This window comes from Bos grunniens, chromosome 22 (genome assembly GCF_055505025.1).
Source record: "Bos grunniens cultivar Pamir isolate PY7600 chromosome 22, Bosgru_T2T1.0, whole genome shotgun sequence".
NCBI classification, from domain to species: Eukaryota; Metazoa; Chordata; class Mammalia; order Artiodactyla; family Bovidae; genus Bos; species Bos grunniens.
This window is the reverse complement of record NC_141186.1, coordinates 15,406,977-15,424,249: the sequence shown is the minus strand read 5'-3', so window position 1 is coordinate 15,424,249 and position 17,273 is coordinate 15,406,977. Positions and strand designations below refer to the sequence as shown.

At 46.2% G+C, this 17,273-nt stretch overlaps 1 protein-coding gene across 5 annotated transcripts in view; it reads right to left on the bottom strand.

Moving 5' to 3' along the window:
• SNRK (SNF related kinase) overlaps nucleotides 1-10,915 on the bottom strand; it is a 160,576-nt gene extending 149,661 nt beyond the window's left edge. For 2 of the 5 annotated variants that reach the window (XM_086366256.1, XM_086366254.1), the window contains exon 1: nucleotides 10,795-10,865. The gene's annotated coding sequence lies outside the window, so the exon portion shown is untranslated. Of the gene's footprint in view, nucleotides 1-10,794 lie in introns of all 5 variants that reach the window. The other 3 variants (XM_086366248.1, XM_086366249.1, XM_086366253.1) reach the window with 3 other exon arrangements.
• Between the last annotated feature and the right edge of the window lie 6,358 nt (nucleotides 10,916-17,273).

Genomic DNA, 17,273 nt, shown 5'->3' with positions numbered 1-17,273 from the left:
ATGACTGTGTGTGCTCTGTCTGTGGTCAGCGTCCCATGGGAAAGGGTGCGGAGTGGGCCAGAAGTGTTGGCAAGGCGTCCCTCTCCCGTTCTCATTAACAAAAGCACTGGTACTGCCCGGAGTTGAGGGGTGGGGGTCTCCTTGGGGACACATTCCTTGCTGCTGTTATTACTATTGATGTGGTTTGTGGTTTCGCCTTTTAAAATTAAAAACCACAGTTTCTCCAATCCAGAGTCATGTATGTTCATTTTGAGACCGTTAGGAAATGGAGAAAAGCATAAAGAAAAGCCATCTTGTCTAGTCTCCTGCCACTGCCAGCCACATTGAACGCAGGCTTGGTGGGTTCCCTTCCTGCTTCCTGTTGCCCCCTTCCTGTTCCCAGGGGCCTCTCTGCCTGGAGCCTCATCTACAGACCCCGCATGCTCTCCTAGGGCAGGGTCCCACTACCTGAGGGGCCTGGCAGAGGGAAGGACAGTGTTATTGGGGGGAACTTCTTCCCCTGGTCCCCTCCCTGCAGGCTCACCTCTGCCCAAGGTCACTGCTCCTTTCAAGACCCAGGAGACTAGCAAGACACTCGGTCCTGCCAGAGTGGTAACCATCCCTAATCTCCTTCCTTCTTTTGGCCTCCGGGGTGCAGCCGCCCACACCTTTGTAAATAATTCCTCCCCAGGTTACCCTGTTTTGAATGGGCCATCTACTTGCTGTTGGGAACTGGACTGCCTCACATTCTGACTCACTGGTATTTCAAGACCTTTCCCTTGATGCTCCCACTGCCACCATATTTCCTGAGGCTTCCACAGCCAGGTACAAAGCCTGGAATAAACTTGGGCATCCCCAGGCAGGAAGGCTTTGGATTTCCTCTTTCCTGGTAGCACCGCCCCCCGCCTGCCCTTGCGCGGAGCACCACCAGGGCTGTGTCCACATGTTCCGACGGGAAGGGTTCCCTGCCTCTATCCACACCGGAGCACCTCCAGCTCCTCTGGCCCCTACATCTCCACTCAAGTCACTCCTTTCGCTGCTAGAATTATCTCCATGAGGTCCCACTAGAAAAGGACGCTGTGGGAAAGGAGAAAGGAACTCTCTGCACACGATGCTGCCTCGGACCCCCACTCACTGCCTGGCTGAGTCTACTTGCCCCCCTTATCTCAGCTTTCGTGAGGCCTCCCCCCGCGATGCCTTCTCTGCGCTCTGCATTCTCACAGCTCTTCCCACAATGTACTGTAACCCTCCTCCTGAGGCCCATGAGGGCAGGCACCGTGTCCTGCTCACCCTTCAAGCTGGCACCTGCCACAGGGCCTGGCACACGGTAAACACTCCATCAATAAGCTGAATATGTACATCTGGGACATCCTCCAGTGTCAGCTTTTCCCATTAGACTCGTATTGAAGGACTGCTTCCAGCCCGAAGAAACCCTGACTGGAAGGAGCTGGTCACTTCTTCCTGACATTCCGTATATACGGTAAAATCCATCTGCCTATCCCCACAGGCACTGTGGAGATGGGGCCCTAGACAGGTGTGTTTGAGGGAGGCGGAGGTGGGGAAGAGAACACAATGTGCACCTCTGTCAGAGACTTTTGTGGGGTTGTTCAAACGGGGGATGCAGATGGGAAAACAGCACCAGGGACTCGAGAAAATTCTATCCCATCATTTTCCAAGAACAAGGTGTGTAAAAAGATAACAGTGCTGCTCATGGCCCTAGGAAGATGGGCTTCAGAGGCAATCTCTGTCTTCTAGAGTCACTTCTGAATTTATCTACCGCATCTAACTTTACCTCCTCGTGTGGGGTCAAGGGAGCTTTGTGCCCTAGTGAAGTATTTAAAACCTTCCCTTCAAAGGGAAATATGAAAACTGTCTATTTGCCCAAAGAAACACTAGAAAGATAATGCAAGGAGCAAGTGAAGTGGTGACTTCCGGGGTGGAGGATCCAAGCAGCCTGTAGCAGAGAGAGCAGAACTTCTCCAGTATACTTTTGGATATTATTTTGACTTTTGAATGGTAGGAACCTATAACCTATTTAAAAAATAAAATTACATTTGAAAGATCTTCCTTGAGAACAGCAATAGCTTCCCTGGTAGCTCAGATGGTAAAGCGTCTGCCTACAATGTGGGAGACCCGGGTCCGATCCCTGGGTCGGGAAGATCCCCTGGAGAAGGAAATGGCAACCCACTCCAGTATTCTTACCTGAAAAATCCCATGGACCGAGGAGCCTGGTAGGCTACAGTCCATGGGGTCACAAAGAGTCCTACATGACTGAGCAACTTCATTTTCTTTCACTATATATATATATATATATATATATAATAACAGTGTTTAAGATAACAAAGTGTCAATGTACAAGCAGCTTGCTTTTGGGGGAGGCTATAGCATTATGTAAACATCTGAGCCACAATGTATCTTCCAATCTAGTTAACCAGAAAATTACAGGGCCAAGATACTGAGGTGGTGAATACAGAATCCTAAACATCATAAAGATCAGGCCATCTAAAAACCAACCACACAGAAACACAGTAGCAGCAAAGAGATAGGAGAGAAAACAAACTGCTTCCTCCTAAGTGTGGCCATTTGGTTGTCCACAGTTCTGCAGGCCGGGCAGGAGCTTTGCAAGTTGCCACATATTGCATGCATGACAGGATTTGGGGTAGAATGCTGAATAAAAGTATTCTGGGCACATGCAAATTTTGGTTCACAAATTCAGTCATCCTTAATGACTCACTTAATAAGTTACCGGTAAGAAGGGATTAGTTCTCCCTAAATGATGATTGGAGGATTGTGTGGCATTGACTGAGAAGAGTAGAAGAAAGGGCTCATGTTTGGAAAGCAATCTGCATCCATCAGGAGACTTCTTGCAACTCCAGTGGCTTTAAGACTACTTTGAAAATGGCTGTGTTAGAATTATGGTATTGGTACAAATTTATAAAGCTATCCTGCTCTGAGATGGCCAAAGTCCTAGGGAATTTGGACTCTGTGATGGAAATGACCCCCTCCCCCATCCAATTACACTTTTTGCCAGTGGGAAGCAGCCCTTCAAACAATGGTCCTTCTTAAGTACCAGCTTTGGCACCTGGGACAACTTGTCTAGAAACAGCTTGCTGGGTGTGTTGCAGGGGAAACACTTGGCGAAAATCTTTTCAACAAGGCAGTTCTAAGAACTGCTGAGAATTGAGTAGCTCCACCCTCCTGACATTTTTAACCATGGCTAAGCTTCCCTGGCAGCAAGTGATGATACCTTTGAGGCAAGTGTTTTAGACCCTCTTGCTTCAGGACACTCTGATCCTCCCGACCCTCTGGTCCTAGGATCTTTCCAGCATCTGTCCTGTCCTGCGCTGTCTCTCATGTCTAATTTTACACCATCCTTTGGACTTAGGGACACTCTTGGCCTTCCCTCGCTTTGATTATCTTGTGTTATCACTTATGACCTGCACCCACTCTTCTTCTTACACCTGGCCATCACTCCAGTGGACCAAAGAGGAGCTAAGACACAGTCAGACGAATCCCTCAAGGCTCTTGAATCCAAACACTTCTACTCCTTCATCTGCCATCATGTACACTTAGGAACAAGTCTATATTAAGCCACATGGCATGGATCTGTACTCCTAGGAACTGAGAATATGTGAGCATATAGGGTTGACAGTCAGCTGGTTAAACACTGAATTATTTTCCTGTCACTTGGAACAGTCACTGTCTCACCACCTAGAACCCTTCCCTGGAACTCCCTGGACCTTCCCCTAAACCTGCAGCTTCAGGGGCAATGCCTGGCCAATCAGAGGCAGGAGTGGGAGGTAGAATTTTGGGTGGGTACTCTTGGCCAAAAGCCATTCTGATAGGTTGATACCTGAGACAGACTAGTGGTTACCTGTCTCAAATATCAACCCTTTACAAGTGAGCCATGGTCTTGGAGATTTCCCAATAAAAAGATGAAGAGGAAAACAGTCAGACAAGCGACCGCTGTACTGATAACTCCCAGCCAGCAGCCTCTCCTCTTCAAAGGCTGCTCCAGAAGTGCAAAGTCTGTTTGCAACAAGCAGATGATTTACTAAATACTGCCTTTTGCCAAATTCCCAGAGGCCCTTGAATGCTGGGTGCTAATAAAGCTCAAGTTATTATTAGGCATGTGGTCTATGTAGGTCACTGCCAAGTGCTGGCAAAGAAAACCAAAGAAAACAAGTTAACTCCAGCTAGATCGTGGATGAGGAATTGCAACCCCTTCTCTAAACGGGAAATGTGTCTGACATCTTTTTGGTCTCCAGAAGGACTTGGCTTCCTCACCTGTAAACAGAGGGGCATGTCAATGACCCCCTTCACCAGTGTCTCTGAACAAGAAATAAGCCTCTTTAGGAAAAAAAAAAGTAGGGGAACCCACCAGGGAAAGCAACTGGGAGATTTCAGCCTCATTCCAAAGCTTCAGGTTTTTGTTTTTTGCCACACTGCAGAGCTTAACTTTGGTTGTACCTGGCAGCCCCAGAGAGGGACCGTGGCCATCAGCGGGGGCAGGAAACAGCTCCAGGAATTCAAGGTCTTGACTAAAGGAAACAGTAGATGTGTGCTTCCAATTCTGCTTGGACACAAGGCTTTTTTCCAGATGCTCACAGGAAGATGACTCGCAGCAAGCTCGCGATGCTTTGGACAAAGTTCAGGATTGTTCTTTAGAGAAAGACCTCTTCCTGAGCCGTAAGGAACACACGCATTTCCCAAGCATCCTGTTGGGCGGGGATGTCTTCTCTTTAGCTCTCTGAGCTGGAAGGGCATCAGCGTAGGCAGGAAAGTCGGCTAGAGGGCTTGTGGCTGTGTGTCTGGGGGAAGAGGGTGAGGCTAGAGGTGCCTCGGGGCCAGCGCTGGAACCTAGATGCCAGAGCACCCTCCCAAGGAAGAAGAGCCAGGACAGGCAAGCGGGCAGGGGATCTGCCTGTGCTCCTGTGCCTTTTGAAGGGAGGTTTCCAGGCTGAGTCATCCTGTCTGAACCTGGCAGAGAATGGGAATCCCTTGGGACAAAGAACAGGAAGAACCAAATTCAGGCCAAGCCAGAGGGAGGGGGCAGGATCACGGAATTTCTGGGACAGAGGAGCCCAAACTGAGCCCTGAGCATGCTTTTTTTTTTTTTTTTTTAAAGAAAATTAAAACTCAAGCTACCGTACACTTCTGTTTTACAGGACATTTGAGGTAAACCCACACCTATAGTTTTATTTACGTACTAAATAAGCACGTGTGGCACTTGTTCAGCGCCAGGCACATTCTTCCAGAGTTTGACAAGTTTTAACTCATTCAGTCCCCAGGACAATCCGGGGTCCTGGGAGGAGTCCCATTTCCTGAGGAGGAAAAGGAGGTGCGGCAGAAAGGGTCTAGTGACTTGCCCAAGGCGAGTAGGAGCTGGGACTGGATCCCGGCAGGCTGGCTTCCACGTCTGCTTTCAACCTCTCCACTTATTTTTTAATAGCTTTTTTTTTAACATACAGTTTAAGATTTACAGAAAAATTAAGAGAGCACAGAGGGTTCCAAAACATTCCTTATCCAGTTTCTCCTGTTACAGACATCTTACATTCAGATGGTCTACTTGTTACAATTAATGAACCAGAACTGATCGTTATTCTCAAAGGAAGTCCACAGTTTATCTGGATTTCCTGAACTTTTTCCTAAGGTCTTGTTCTGGTGCAGGACCCCACCCAGGTTCCTGCAGTCCTCAGGTCTCCTTAGCCTCCTCTTGGCTGTGGCAGTCAGTCTCTCCGACAGTCCTTGTTTTCAACGACCTTGATGGTTTTGAGCAGTGCTCATCAGGTGTCTGGGGATGTGTCTGACGGGTTCTGTCATCATTAGACTTGGGCCCAAGCCTCAACTTTTAACAGTTCCAGTGAGCTCCTGCCAGGCAGGTGCCAACCTAAAGGGGACCTGTGCCCCGTTTGGCAGAAATCCACACTAGGTACTTTTTCTCTTATGTATCTGTTTCTATTCAGAAGGAAAAGTAGGACTCTGTTTGGTAGTTTGCCGAATCATCTGGTTCCAAGTAAAGAGAATCGCTTCCCCGAGACTCCCTCGCTGGGGTAAGGGCCTTGGTCTATGCTAGTTTCCATCTTCCAGGGTCACAGCGTGCATGTGGTCCCTCCAGCCAGGCCCTGCTCATCCGTGTTAAGACTCAGATCCTGGCACAGAGAAGCACAAAGGGAGCAATTGGGGACTTGGTCCTGTAGGACTCTGGAGGGTTCTATTTGCTTCCTTTCAGCCAACTACTTCCTCAAGATTCCCATGAGCCCAGAGCCACCCCCACACCCCAAGCGGGGCCAGCTGCCTCCCAGCTGCCAAGGCTTGGCTCTCTCTCTAACCTCTCCACTCCCGCTGTCTCTTCTGAGGCCCCTCCTCAGCTCGGGCACATATGTAGAAGCTCTGCCACTCCCCACCTTCCTCAGGTGTTGTCTTGGCAGGTGGCCCTCCTTCCTAAATGATAGACCACACCATCAGATGGATCCTGACAGTCCAGACTGGGAACACAGCCATTTGATTTTGCCAGGGAGAATTCTGATCAGAAACATGTTTACACATGAGGGAAGTGCTTGAGATACAGTCCTGAGATGATAAAAATACATGCCACCTTCTCATAAAACTAAAAATAGCATGACCATATGATCCAGCAATCCCACTCCTGGGCATATGTCCAGACGAAACTATAATTCAAAAAGATACATGCCCCCGTATGTTCACGCTACACAATAGCCAAGACAAGGAAGCGACCTAAATGTCCACTGGCACACGAACGGATAAAGAAGATGTGGTACGTACATACAGTGGAATATTACTCAACCATAAAAAGGAATGGAATAATGCCATTTGCAGCAACATGAACGCAACTAGAGATTATCATACTAGGCAAAGTTAAGTCAGAAAGACACACACCACATGATATTACTCATGTGTAAAATCTAAAATCGACGCAAATGAACCTATCTATGCACTGGTCATAACAAACACCCTCTTCCAACAACACAAGAGAAAACTCTATACGTGGACATCACCAGATAGTCAACACTGAAATCAGATTGATTATATTCTTTGCAGCCAAAGATGGAGAAGCACTATACAGTCAGCAAAAACAAGACCAGGAGCTGAGTGTGGCTCAGACCATGAACTCCTTATTGCCAAATTCAGACTTAAATTGAAGAAAGTAGGGAAAACCACTAGACCATTCAGGTATGACCTAAATCAAATCCCTTATGATTATACAGTGGAAGTGGGAAATAGATTTAAGGGCCTAGATCTGATAGATAGAGTGCCTGATGAGCTATGGAATGAGGTTCATGACACTGTACAGGAGACAGGGATCAAGACCATCCCCATGGAAAAGAAATGCAAAAAAGCAAAATGGCTGTCTGGGGAGGCCTTACAAATAGCTGTGAAAAGAACAGAAGCAAAAAGCAAAGGAGAAAAGGAAAGATAAAAACATCTGAATGCAGAGTTCCAAAGAATAGCAAGAAGAGATAAGAAAGCCTTCTTCAGTGATCAATGCAAAGAAATAGAGGAAAACAACAGAATGGGAAAGACTAGAGATCTCTTCAAGAAAATCAGAGATACCAAAGGAACATTTCATGCAAAGATGAGCTCGATAAAGGACAGAAATGGTATGGACCTAACAGAAGCAAAAGATATTAAGAAGAGATGGCAAGAATACACAGAAGAACTGTACAAAAAAGATTTTCATGACCCAGATAATCCTGATGGTGTGATCACTGACCTAGAGCCAGACATCCTGGAATGTGAAGTCAAGTGGGCCTTAGAAAGCATCACTACGAACAAAGCTAGAGAAGGTGATAGAATTCCAGTTGAGCTATTCCAAATCCTGAAAGATGATGCTGTGAAAGTGCTGCACTCAATATGTCTGCAAATTTGGAAAACTCAGCAGTGGCCACAGGACTGGAAAAGGTCAGTTTTCATTCCAATCCCAAAGAAAGGCAATGCCAAAGAATGCTCAAACTACCACACAGTTGCACTCATCTCACATGCTAGTAAAGTAATGCTTAAAATTCTCCAAGCCAGGCTTTAGCAATATGTGAATCGTGAACTTCCTGATGTTCAAGTTGGTTTTAGAAAAGGCAGAGGAACAAGAGATCAAACTGCCAACATCTGCTGGATCATCGAAAAAGCAAGACAGTTTCAGAGAAACATCTATTTCTGCTTTATTGACTATGCCAAAGCCTTTGACTGTGTGGATCACAATAAACTGTGGAAAATTCTGAAAGATATGGGAATACCAGACCACCTGATCTGCCTCTTGAGAAATTTGTATGCAGGTCCAGAAGCAACAGTTAGAACTGGACATGGAACAACAGACTGGTTCCAAATAGGAAAAGGAGTACGTCAAGGCTGTATATTGTCACCCTGTTTATTTAACTTATATGCAGAGTACATCATGAGAAACGCTGGACTGGAAGAAACAAGCTGGAATCAAGATTGCCGGGAGAAATATCAATAACCTCAGATATGCAGATGACACCACCCTTATGGCAGAAAGTGAAGAGGAACTAAAAAGCCTCTTGATGAAAGTGAAAGTGGAGAGTGAAAAAGTTGGCTTAAAGCTCAACATTCAGAAAACAAAGATCATGGCATCCGGTCCCATCACTTCATGGGAAATAGATGGGGAAACAGTGGAAACAGTGTCAGACTTTATTTTTCTGGGCTCCAAAATCACTACAGATGGTGACTGCAGCCATGAAATTAAGACGCTTACTCCTTGGAAGGAAAGTTATGACCAACCTAGATAGCATATTCAAAAGCAGAGACATTACTTTGCCAACAAAGGTTCGTCTAGTCAAGGCTATGGTTTTTCCTGTGGTCATGTATGCATGTGAGAGTTGGACTGTGAAGAAGGATGAGTGCCGAAGAATTGATGCTTTTGAACTGTGGTGTTGGAGAAGACTCTTGAGAGTCCCTTGGACTGCAAGGAGATCCAACCAGTCCATTCTGAAGGAGATCAGCCCTGGGATTTCTTTGGAAGGAATGATGCTAAAGCTGAAACTCCAGTACTTTGGCTACCTCACGCGAAGAGTTGATTCATTGGAAAAGACTCTGATGCTGGGAGGGATTGGGGGCAGGAGGAGAAGGGGACAACAGAGGATGAGATGGATGGATGGCATCACTGACTCGATGGACATGAGTCTGAGTGAACTCCGGGAGTTGGTGATGGACAGGGAGGCCTGGCATGCTGCGATTCATGGGGTCACAAAGAGTCGGACACGACTGAGTGACTGATCTGATCTGATCTGATCCGATGAAACAGACAGAATCATGGACATAAAGAGTAGAACAGTGGTTACCAAGGTGGGAAGAGGGATGGCCTTGGAGTGTGGTGTTAGCAGATGCAAATGATAATACATAGAATGGATAAACAACAAGTCTTACAGTAAGCAGCAAGCTTACTGTATATAGCAAACTATATTCAATATCCTGTGATAAACCATTAACAGAAAAGAATATGAAAAACAATGTGTATATATGTATAATTGAGTCACTTTTCTGTATAGCAGTAATTAACACAATATTGTAAATCAACTATACTTCAATAAAAAAAATTTCTTTAGGTACATGCCACCTTTTAAAACCACAGCAACACAAGACGGGAAAGCTGCAAATGGAAGTACATTTAAAACCCAGCGATGGGTTGCAGGTGTGGAAAGAAAAGTTTTTAGGAAAATAATAGAGGGACCAGAGTCCTGCCTTCATTGTCACCTACATCTTGTCCCAGCTCAGAGCTTCACCATGTTCCAAGGCAAACTCCCAATGAAAGCTGGCTGTATCAACAAGGGACGCAGGGTAGGCATTTCCGGGCTGCCTCCAACAGGTCACAGCCAGGACTTCCCATCTCTTTCCCTCCTTGCCTTCAGTCTGAACAGAGCTGACAGCTTCGTGGTTCGTTTTACCTTCCCCACCCTCCTTGTGCTAGGTTGAATTAGTCTCAACTCCTCACCCTGTGCGGCATCCACACTCTTTGCCCTGTAACTCTGCAGATGCCCCATATTCTCCAGGGGGTGGGGGAGGGAGCTTCCCTGCCCCATGATTTTAGGCTTGGCCAGGGTGAAGGAGCAGAGGTGACCATACAGTGGTTTGAAATGTGCTTGTGTGACTGGGCGTGTCCTCTAACGCCTCTCCCATCACCAGGAAAAGAACATGCCCCAGCTAGGTTGCTGGTCCCTGGAAGATGACAGGCTCATAGAACAGACCTGGATCTGAAAGACAGCCTGGGGACTTCCCTGGTGGTCCAACTACATCCCACATGCCACAACTAAGAATTCGTATGCTGCAGCTGAAGATCCCGCAAGCTACAACTTTAAAAAAGAAAAATCCTACAGGCCACAACACCTAGCACAGCCAAATAAATCATTTTAAAAATTAAAAAAAAAGGCAACCTTAACCCAACTCAGCTGATCCCAGTCAAGATCAGCCAAACCCCAGCTGACATGTATGACAAACAAACGCTCCCTGGCACCAGCAATAGTACCCGCATAGGGATACACAGGAGGAAGGTTTCCAGCAAGGAGAGATGTTTTGTGAAATGAAGGCTTCATGTCCCAGGAGACCATTCCTAGCTTAGTTGAGTCTTTTTTTTGTGTGTGTGTGTGGAGATGCCACCGTCCCTGGAACTCACCTCTCCCAAAATGCATTGGTGTGTTAGTAATAACAATAATTAGCATTCACCTGGGGTTTTACAGGCAGGAGGCAGTAGCAACATACAACTATCTTGTTTGGTGGAGAGGCCGGGATTATCACAGTCATTTTGCAAAGAGAAAATTAAAAACCCAGACGAGTTGGGTGACTCACCAGGACCGGACTGGGAGGCAGCCGTCTTAAGAAGGAACATTATACGGTACTCCTCACCCGGGAATGGAAGTCACGTGAGTGTGCGCACACGCACACGCGCACGCGCCTTTGTACCCGCGCATGTCTGCTTTCTCACCTTTTCGTTATTAAAGGGATACACGCCAATGGTAGGGAAACAATACAGAAACGCTGAAAGCGTTAAGAAAATTAAAGTTTGGAGAATTCTTAGCAGTACAGTGGTTAGGACTCTGTGCTTCCAGTGCAGGGGGCACGGGTTCGATCTCTGGTTGAGGAGCTATGAGTCCACAGGCCACACAGCTCAGCCAAAAAAAAAAAAAAAGTTTCCATTCTATCCAGTAGTATTTTATTTGTTATTTTAAATGAATTTATATTAACTATATATTTTTGTAAGTTAGAAGCATACTGCATATATAAGACTATTTCCTATGGCATTTAAAATTCTTTAAAGAGTTTTTAATGAACAGTTTATGTTCTATGACTTATTCTCATTTGTTTAAACATTCTCTATTATTGTAAATGTAGCCTGTTTCTAATTGTTTTTTTTTTTTTTTTGCCGTGGAAAACAATGTTTTGGTGAAATCTTTGTTGGTACTACAAAAATTTGGTGAAATCTTTATTGGTGAATGCATGGTATGTGCTTAATGAATGGTAGCTGGTATAAATCTCTGTCTACATTCCTGATAATCTCCTTAGAATAAACTTCCAGATGAACTTCTGGTTTAATAGGTTTTAACATCTAAATAGTTTTTGATACATATTGTCAAGCTGCTTTTCAGATAGGATGTCCCAAATGGGACAGGCTTATAGAACAGACCTGGATCTGAAAGACAGCCTGGGGACTTCCCTGGTGATCTGACTACACCAGGTGATAGCCATTACTAATGATAATGTTGGAGGTGCCCCTTCGCACAGCCTCCTCACTAGTACCAAGCGTTTTCTTTAAAACAAAGTATTAATTTGATTGATGAGAAATAGTAGTTCATCATCACATTTTTCATTGCTAGTGAGACTAAGTTACAGCAGGAATTTCCATGGCTGTCCAGTGGTTAAGACCTCACCTTCCAACACAGGCAGTGTGGGTTTGATCCCTGGTCAGGGAGCTAAGGTCACACATGCCTCTTGGCCAAAAATTCAAAACATAAAGCAGAAGCAATATTGTAATAAATTCAATAAGGACTTTAAAAATGGTCCACATCAAAGAAAATCTTTAAAAAGTTACCCCATAATCATTAACAGTAACAGGAGCCCTCTGGATCAGAGCCTGGCACAATAGTTTTGAATGAACAAATAACCAAAAGGGGAACCACCACATGTGCATCTGAGTAGGACTGCTAAGACCATGCTAAAGATTGAAGCCGTTGATTACGTGGATAGGGGTTTATTCCTGGTCCTTTCTAGATCAGTACAGTCAATTGAAAGTACTTCCAAAGGGACAAAATGCTGGGATAGAAGTGAGGTGTGCAGGTGTCCATTGGGGAGATAGGATTGAGAACAGGTTGCCAGGTTTGGGGACAGGCCAATGCTCACAGGAACACTCATCAGAAAAAAGAGCTGGGAATGTAGCCGCTGGTCAGTAATTTGGGGGCTGGAGCTGCCAGTGGTGCTGTGGTTCCTCCAGTCAACACCCTGCCCCCTCCAGCACACACTTGTGGTCACAGGGTGTATCTGGGCTCTGCAGATAATTCTGTTCTCAGGGGGCAGTTACGACTGTGAACTCCAGCTTTCCCATCCAACTGCGTCATGATATGACTCAGACACTAGACTGGCTGAACTGGATTAACCCCTGCCCCACCCCAGTGTTTCTGTTCCTCTGGGCCTGGCTGAGACCTCCTCCTCCCTGCCCTAGGTGGGGAGTCCCACTTCGACCCAGAGCGCCCTGGTAGTAGCAATACTGATTACCCTGCCCCATAATTTTTCATTCACAAATCATACGCCTCTCCTTGAAACAGACTGAGGGTGGAGGAAGGGTTTTTGTGTTTTGTTTTGTTTTGTTTTTATCTTTGTATCTTCAGCAGCTAAGACTGTGGGAATGAATGAAGGAATGCATGCAGGGTCCAGGAGTCTCCAGAGTGCACCAAGAATAAACTTGGGCCTTGGAACCTGGTTGGGAGAAGTAGCCCGAGATTACTCTTTATTAGTAAAGTTTCATGACGTGGTTTTGTTGGGTTGAGAAGTTATAACTCGGGTATTAGTCTCTGTGTTTGGTTGAGTTTGGGGCACAGACTACATCCCACATCCCCCTACCATGAAGTTTTCTGTTTTTGCTCTAATTTGAACCAAGTCTCAGCCAAAGCAAGGTTTTTTTTAAACCATCTGCCCAGCTTTCTTCTAACAGAGTGGTTTTCAAGCTTTACTGAGTATGAGAATCATCTAGAGTACATGTTCAAATATAGAAAGCTGAGTCTCTGCTTTAGCGTTTCTAACAAGTTCCCACTTGATGCTGATGTGCAGGCCACACTCTGAGAACCACTGGTCAAAATGTTTTCATCCAGCCCCTGGTCAAGGTGCCCGACTGACTTTCTACCAAGTCAGTCCCTGGGCCACGGCTCGGGTCTGTTCATTCCCAGGAGAGTTTGATCTGTCTTTTCTTGGCCTTCTGCATAGGCACACGGGACAATCCTGGCCTGTGTTAAAAGGTCATCAGGACCTAAAAATGACTGCTACAGGACCTGAGACCTCATCAGGCCCCCTCCTGGCTTTCTGGAGAAGCACGTGAGCTTCAGGAAAAGGAAACATACATCGTGGGAAAACCCCAGACTTCAGGAGCCAACCTTTGGACAGCAGACAGCAGCAGCCAGGCGCCTCACACACCCTCTTCCAGAAGGGGACCCCTGGCTGTCACCTGTGAGTCTCTGTGTACTCTCCACTCTGCCTCAGCCCCTGTCCTCTCTGTCTGATGACCTTTACAGGAGAAGGTGAGAACCTGGGCTAAGACTGGCTTTCCAGCAGCTTCCCTGTCATCATTCAAATAAAATCCAAGCTCCTGACCACAGACTGAGCCTGCCGGGTGCTTGGACTGCGTCTCCCTTCTCTCCACCTTGTTGGTACACTCTGACCTGCTGGCCCTTGGACGGCAAGCTCATTCCCATCCTGGAGCTCAGCGGTTGCTCTGTCTGCAAAGCTGGGGGCCCACGGGGGACAGAAGGTGGGCTGGTCAGTCACCCCCTTTCCAGAATGAGCTTCCTGTTCACCGTCCCTAAAGCAGCCCTGCCTCCCACTTGGTCCTTTGGCCTCGAGCACTTGTTGCCATCTGATGCCACCTCCAGAAGGGAAGCCCCCTGGAGGGAGACCCAAACCTTGTCTACCTTTCCCAGCTGTGTCACCAGGTACATCCCAGCACATCATTCTTGTTCAATAAGAATGCAAGGGATGAATCTTTGGTCTCCACCAGGTAGACTGTGGAAGGCAAGGACTGGCATTCCAGACCTGCGCTCTCAAAGCCAGAATCTGGCTCCAGGCCCACTGCCTAACAGCTGGTTCAGGTGGGAAGAACTGAGGCTATAGGTGAGGTTTCTGTCACCATCCCCATTGCTCTGGACAGGCCCTTCCGGCTGGATTGTCCTGACCTGCCAAAGGGTGGGATAACAGCTGTGCTGTCTGCCCTCATGAGGGCGTCAAGGCTCAGATGAGGTAACGACTGGGAAAGGGCTGTGCCAGCAAGAAGGTGCTGACAAACGCGAGGCTTGGGGATGGTGAAGCTTCTCCACGGCTTTAAAGCTGAATGTGGCTTTTTTTTTTTCATACACAAAAATAAACTCAAAATGGATTAAAGACCCAAAGGTAAGACCAAAAACTATAAAGCACTTAGAGGAAAACAGGCAGGACACTCTTCAACACTCTTTCCCCAGAAAGATCCTCTAGGACCCACCTCCTAGAATAATGGAAATAGAAACAAAAATAAACAACTGGGACCTAACTTAAAAGCTTTTGCACAGTGAAGGAAACTATAAACAAGATGCAAAGACAACCCTTAGATTGGGAGAAAATACTAGCTAATGAAAACAACTGACAAAGGGTTAGTCTCCAGAATATACAAGCAGTTCATGCAGCTCAATACCAGAAAAACAACCCAATGAAAAAGTGGGCAGAAGACCTAAATAGACAATCTCCAAAGAAGACACACAGATGGCTAATAAGCACGTGAAAAGATGCTCAACACTGCTCGTTATTAGAGAGATGCAAATCAAAACTACAATGAGGTATCACTTCACACCGGTAGGAGTGGCCCTCATCAAAAAATCTACAAACAATAAATGCTGGAGAGGGCGTGGAGAAAAGGGAACTCTCTTGCACTGTTGGTGGGAATATAAAGTGATACAGTCACTGTGGAGAACAGTATGGAGGTGCCTCAACAAACTAGGAATAAAACTACCATATGACCCAACAATCCCACTACTGGGCATACACCCTGAGGAAACCATTTTTAATGTGTTTATTTTTGGCCAGGCCACATGGCATGCAGGATCTTACCAGGGATGGGACCTGCATCGCCTGTACTGGAAGCATGGAGTCTTAACCACCACACTGCCAGGGAGGTCCCCGCATGTGGCATTTAATTTTAGATGAGCTTTTCATTCTTGTAGTCAAAAAAAAAAAAAGCATTGTTTTAATTTCTTCATAAGCTTAAGGTAACCCTATCACAGACTTTAAATATCTAAGGAATTCCACATGAATTCTGGAATTGGAAGCCCTGCTAAGAGGTCCTTGTTGTTCAGTCACTAAGTCGTGTCCGACTCTTTGTGACCTTGTGGACTGTAGCCCGCCAGGCTCCTCTGCCCATGGGATTTTCCAAGCGAAACTACTGGAGTGGGGTTGCCATTTCCTTCTCCTGGTCATTTCTCTGCTTCAGATTTCCTGCTCACAAATGCATTTGTCTGTTATGCTCTCCAGGTGGGCCTTTCTGCTTGGCATTAGGTAACGGAAGGTCTGAGTTAAAGAACAATTTTGAGTCCACATTCCCAGCCCTAGGGACAGTTGAGGGAGGATCTTAAAAATCAATTTGAGATGACTTTAGATAAACGGCTCAGCTGGAGAGATCTGAACCTCCCGCAGGCCTGAAGCGGACTCCAGACATCTCTGGTCTTCCATTTCTCACCTGGATAAGGAATTAAAGGAGTAAATTCCTTCTGGCGAACACTGGAGAAGGAAAATACAGGATGCCCAGTTTCATCTGCGTCTTACGTAAGTAACAAACAATATTTTAATATAAATGTATCCCAGGAGATATTCAGGACATTCTTATACTTTAAACAGTATTCATCAGGGACTTCCCTGGTGGTCCAGTGGTTAAGACTTCGAGCTTCCACCATAAGGAGCATGGGTGGGGAACTAAGATCTCACATGAAAGGCAGTTTTAAGTATTCATCATTTATCCGTGTGCTCTATATTTTACCTGGCAGGGTCTGTGTTGATCGCTGAGTCTTGGGTCCTAGGAATGGAGGGACGCGATGGCTCTCACTTTTCCTCTTTCACCCTACAAATGAAAAAGGTTTTGCTCTTAGTCTCCACTTGCTCCTCCCTTGTCCCTCCCTCCTGACCATGACTGGTGGGTCATGGGCAATAGATGGACATGACCTCAAGTCACCCCGCCTGAGCTGTAGCTGAAATGCTGCCCATGCAGCCACGCTGCTTGGAATCAGCAGGGCACTTACCAGTGTGAGGATGCCAGGAAAATGCTCAGGTCCTAAAACAAACCAGGGCAGGCATGTTTTATAACTAGTGGGAGCCTTTGATTCTTAGATAAAGGGACTTAGAGACCCAGAACATTTCCCTAAATGCAGAGCGAAACTCTGGTGTCAGCTTATTTATTTTAGTGTTGCTAAATGCCACTTTTAACACTAATAATACCTCACACTCCTGTTGTGCTTTTCATCCAGGGATGGCCAGGTGCTGTGTTCACATTAAGCAGCACAGCCCTGAAGCCCCTGGATTACATCATTCGACAGAGAGCCGCTTCCAGGTGGAACAGACCAGAACAGAAGTTAGGACTAGTGGGATCTGAACCTGAGCTGGGTGGTGGACGTTAGCTACATACTCCCCAACCCACACGGTTATACTCCTAGCCCTTCAAGCACAAAATTGGTGCTACCTTCTTTTTCAAAAGTCCCCTGCCATTGGCACAATGACAAACATAGCAGGTGCTCAATAAATGCTTGCTGAGCGTCTGGATGAGTGACGAACAAGTCCGTGAACCTAGAGGTAAACCTTGAGTTCCTTTATTTGCTTTATTTTTCTGTGTGTAGGGCATGTGGCAGCAGCTGTCGGTCCTATGTCAACATCTCAGATGGTTTAGCATTTCTTTCTTTCTTTTTTTAATGTAACTTTTCCCCCCTTTAAACAACCTGATTTCTTTTGAAAAATATTTATTTATTTATTTTATTTGGCTGAGCCAGGTCTTAGCTGTGGCCCACAGGATCTTCTGTCTTTGTTGTGGCATGTGGGATCTCCTTCCTTGACCA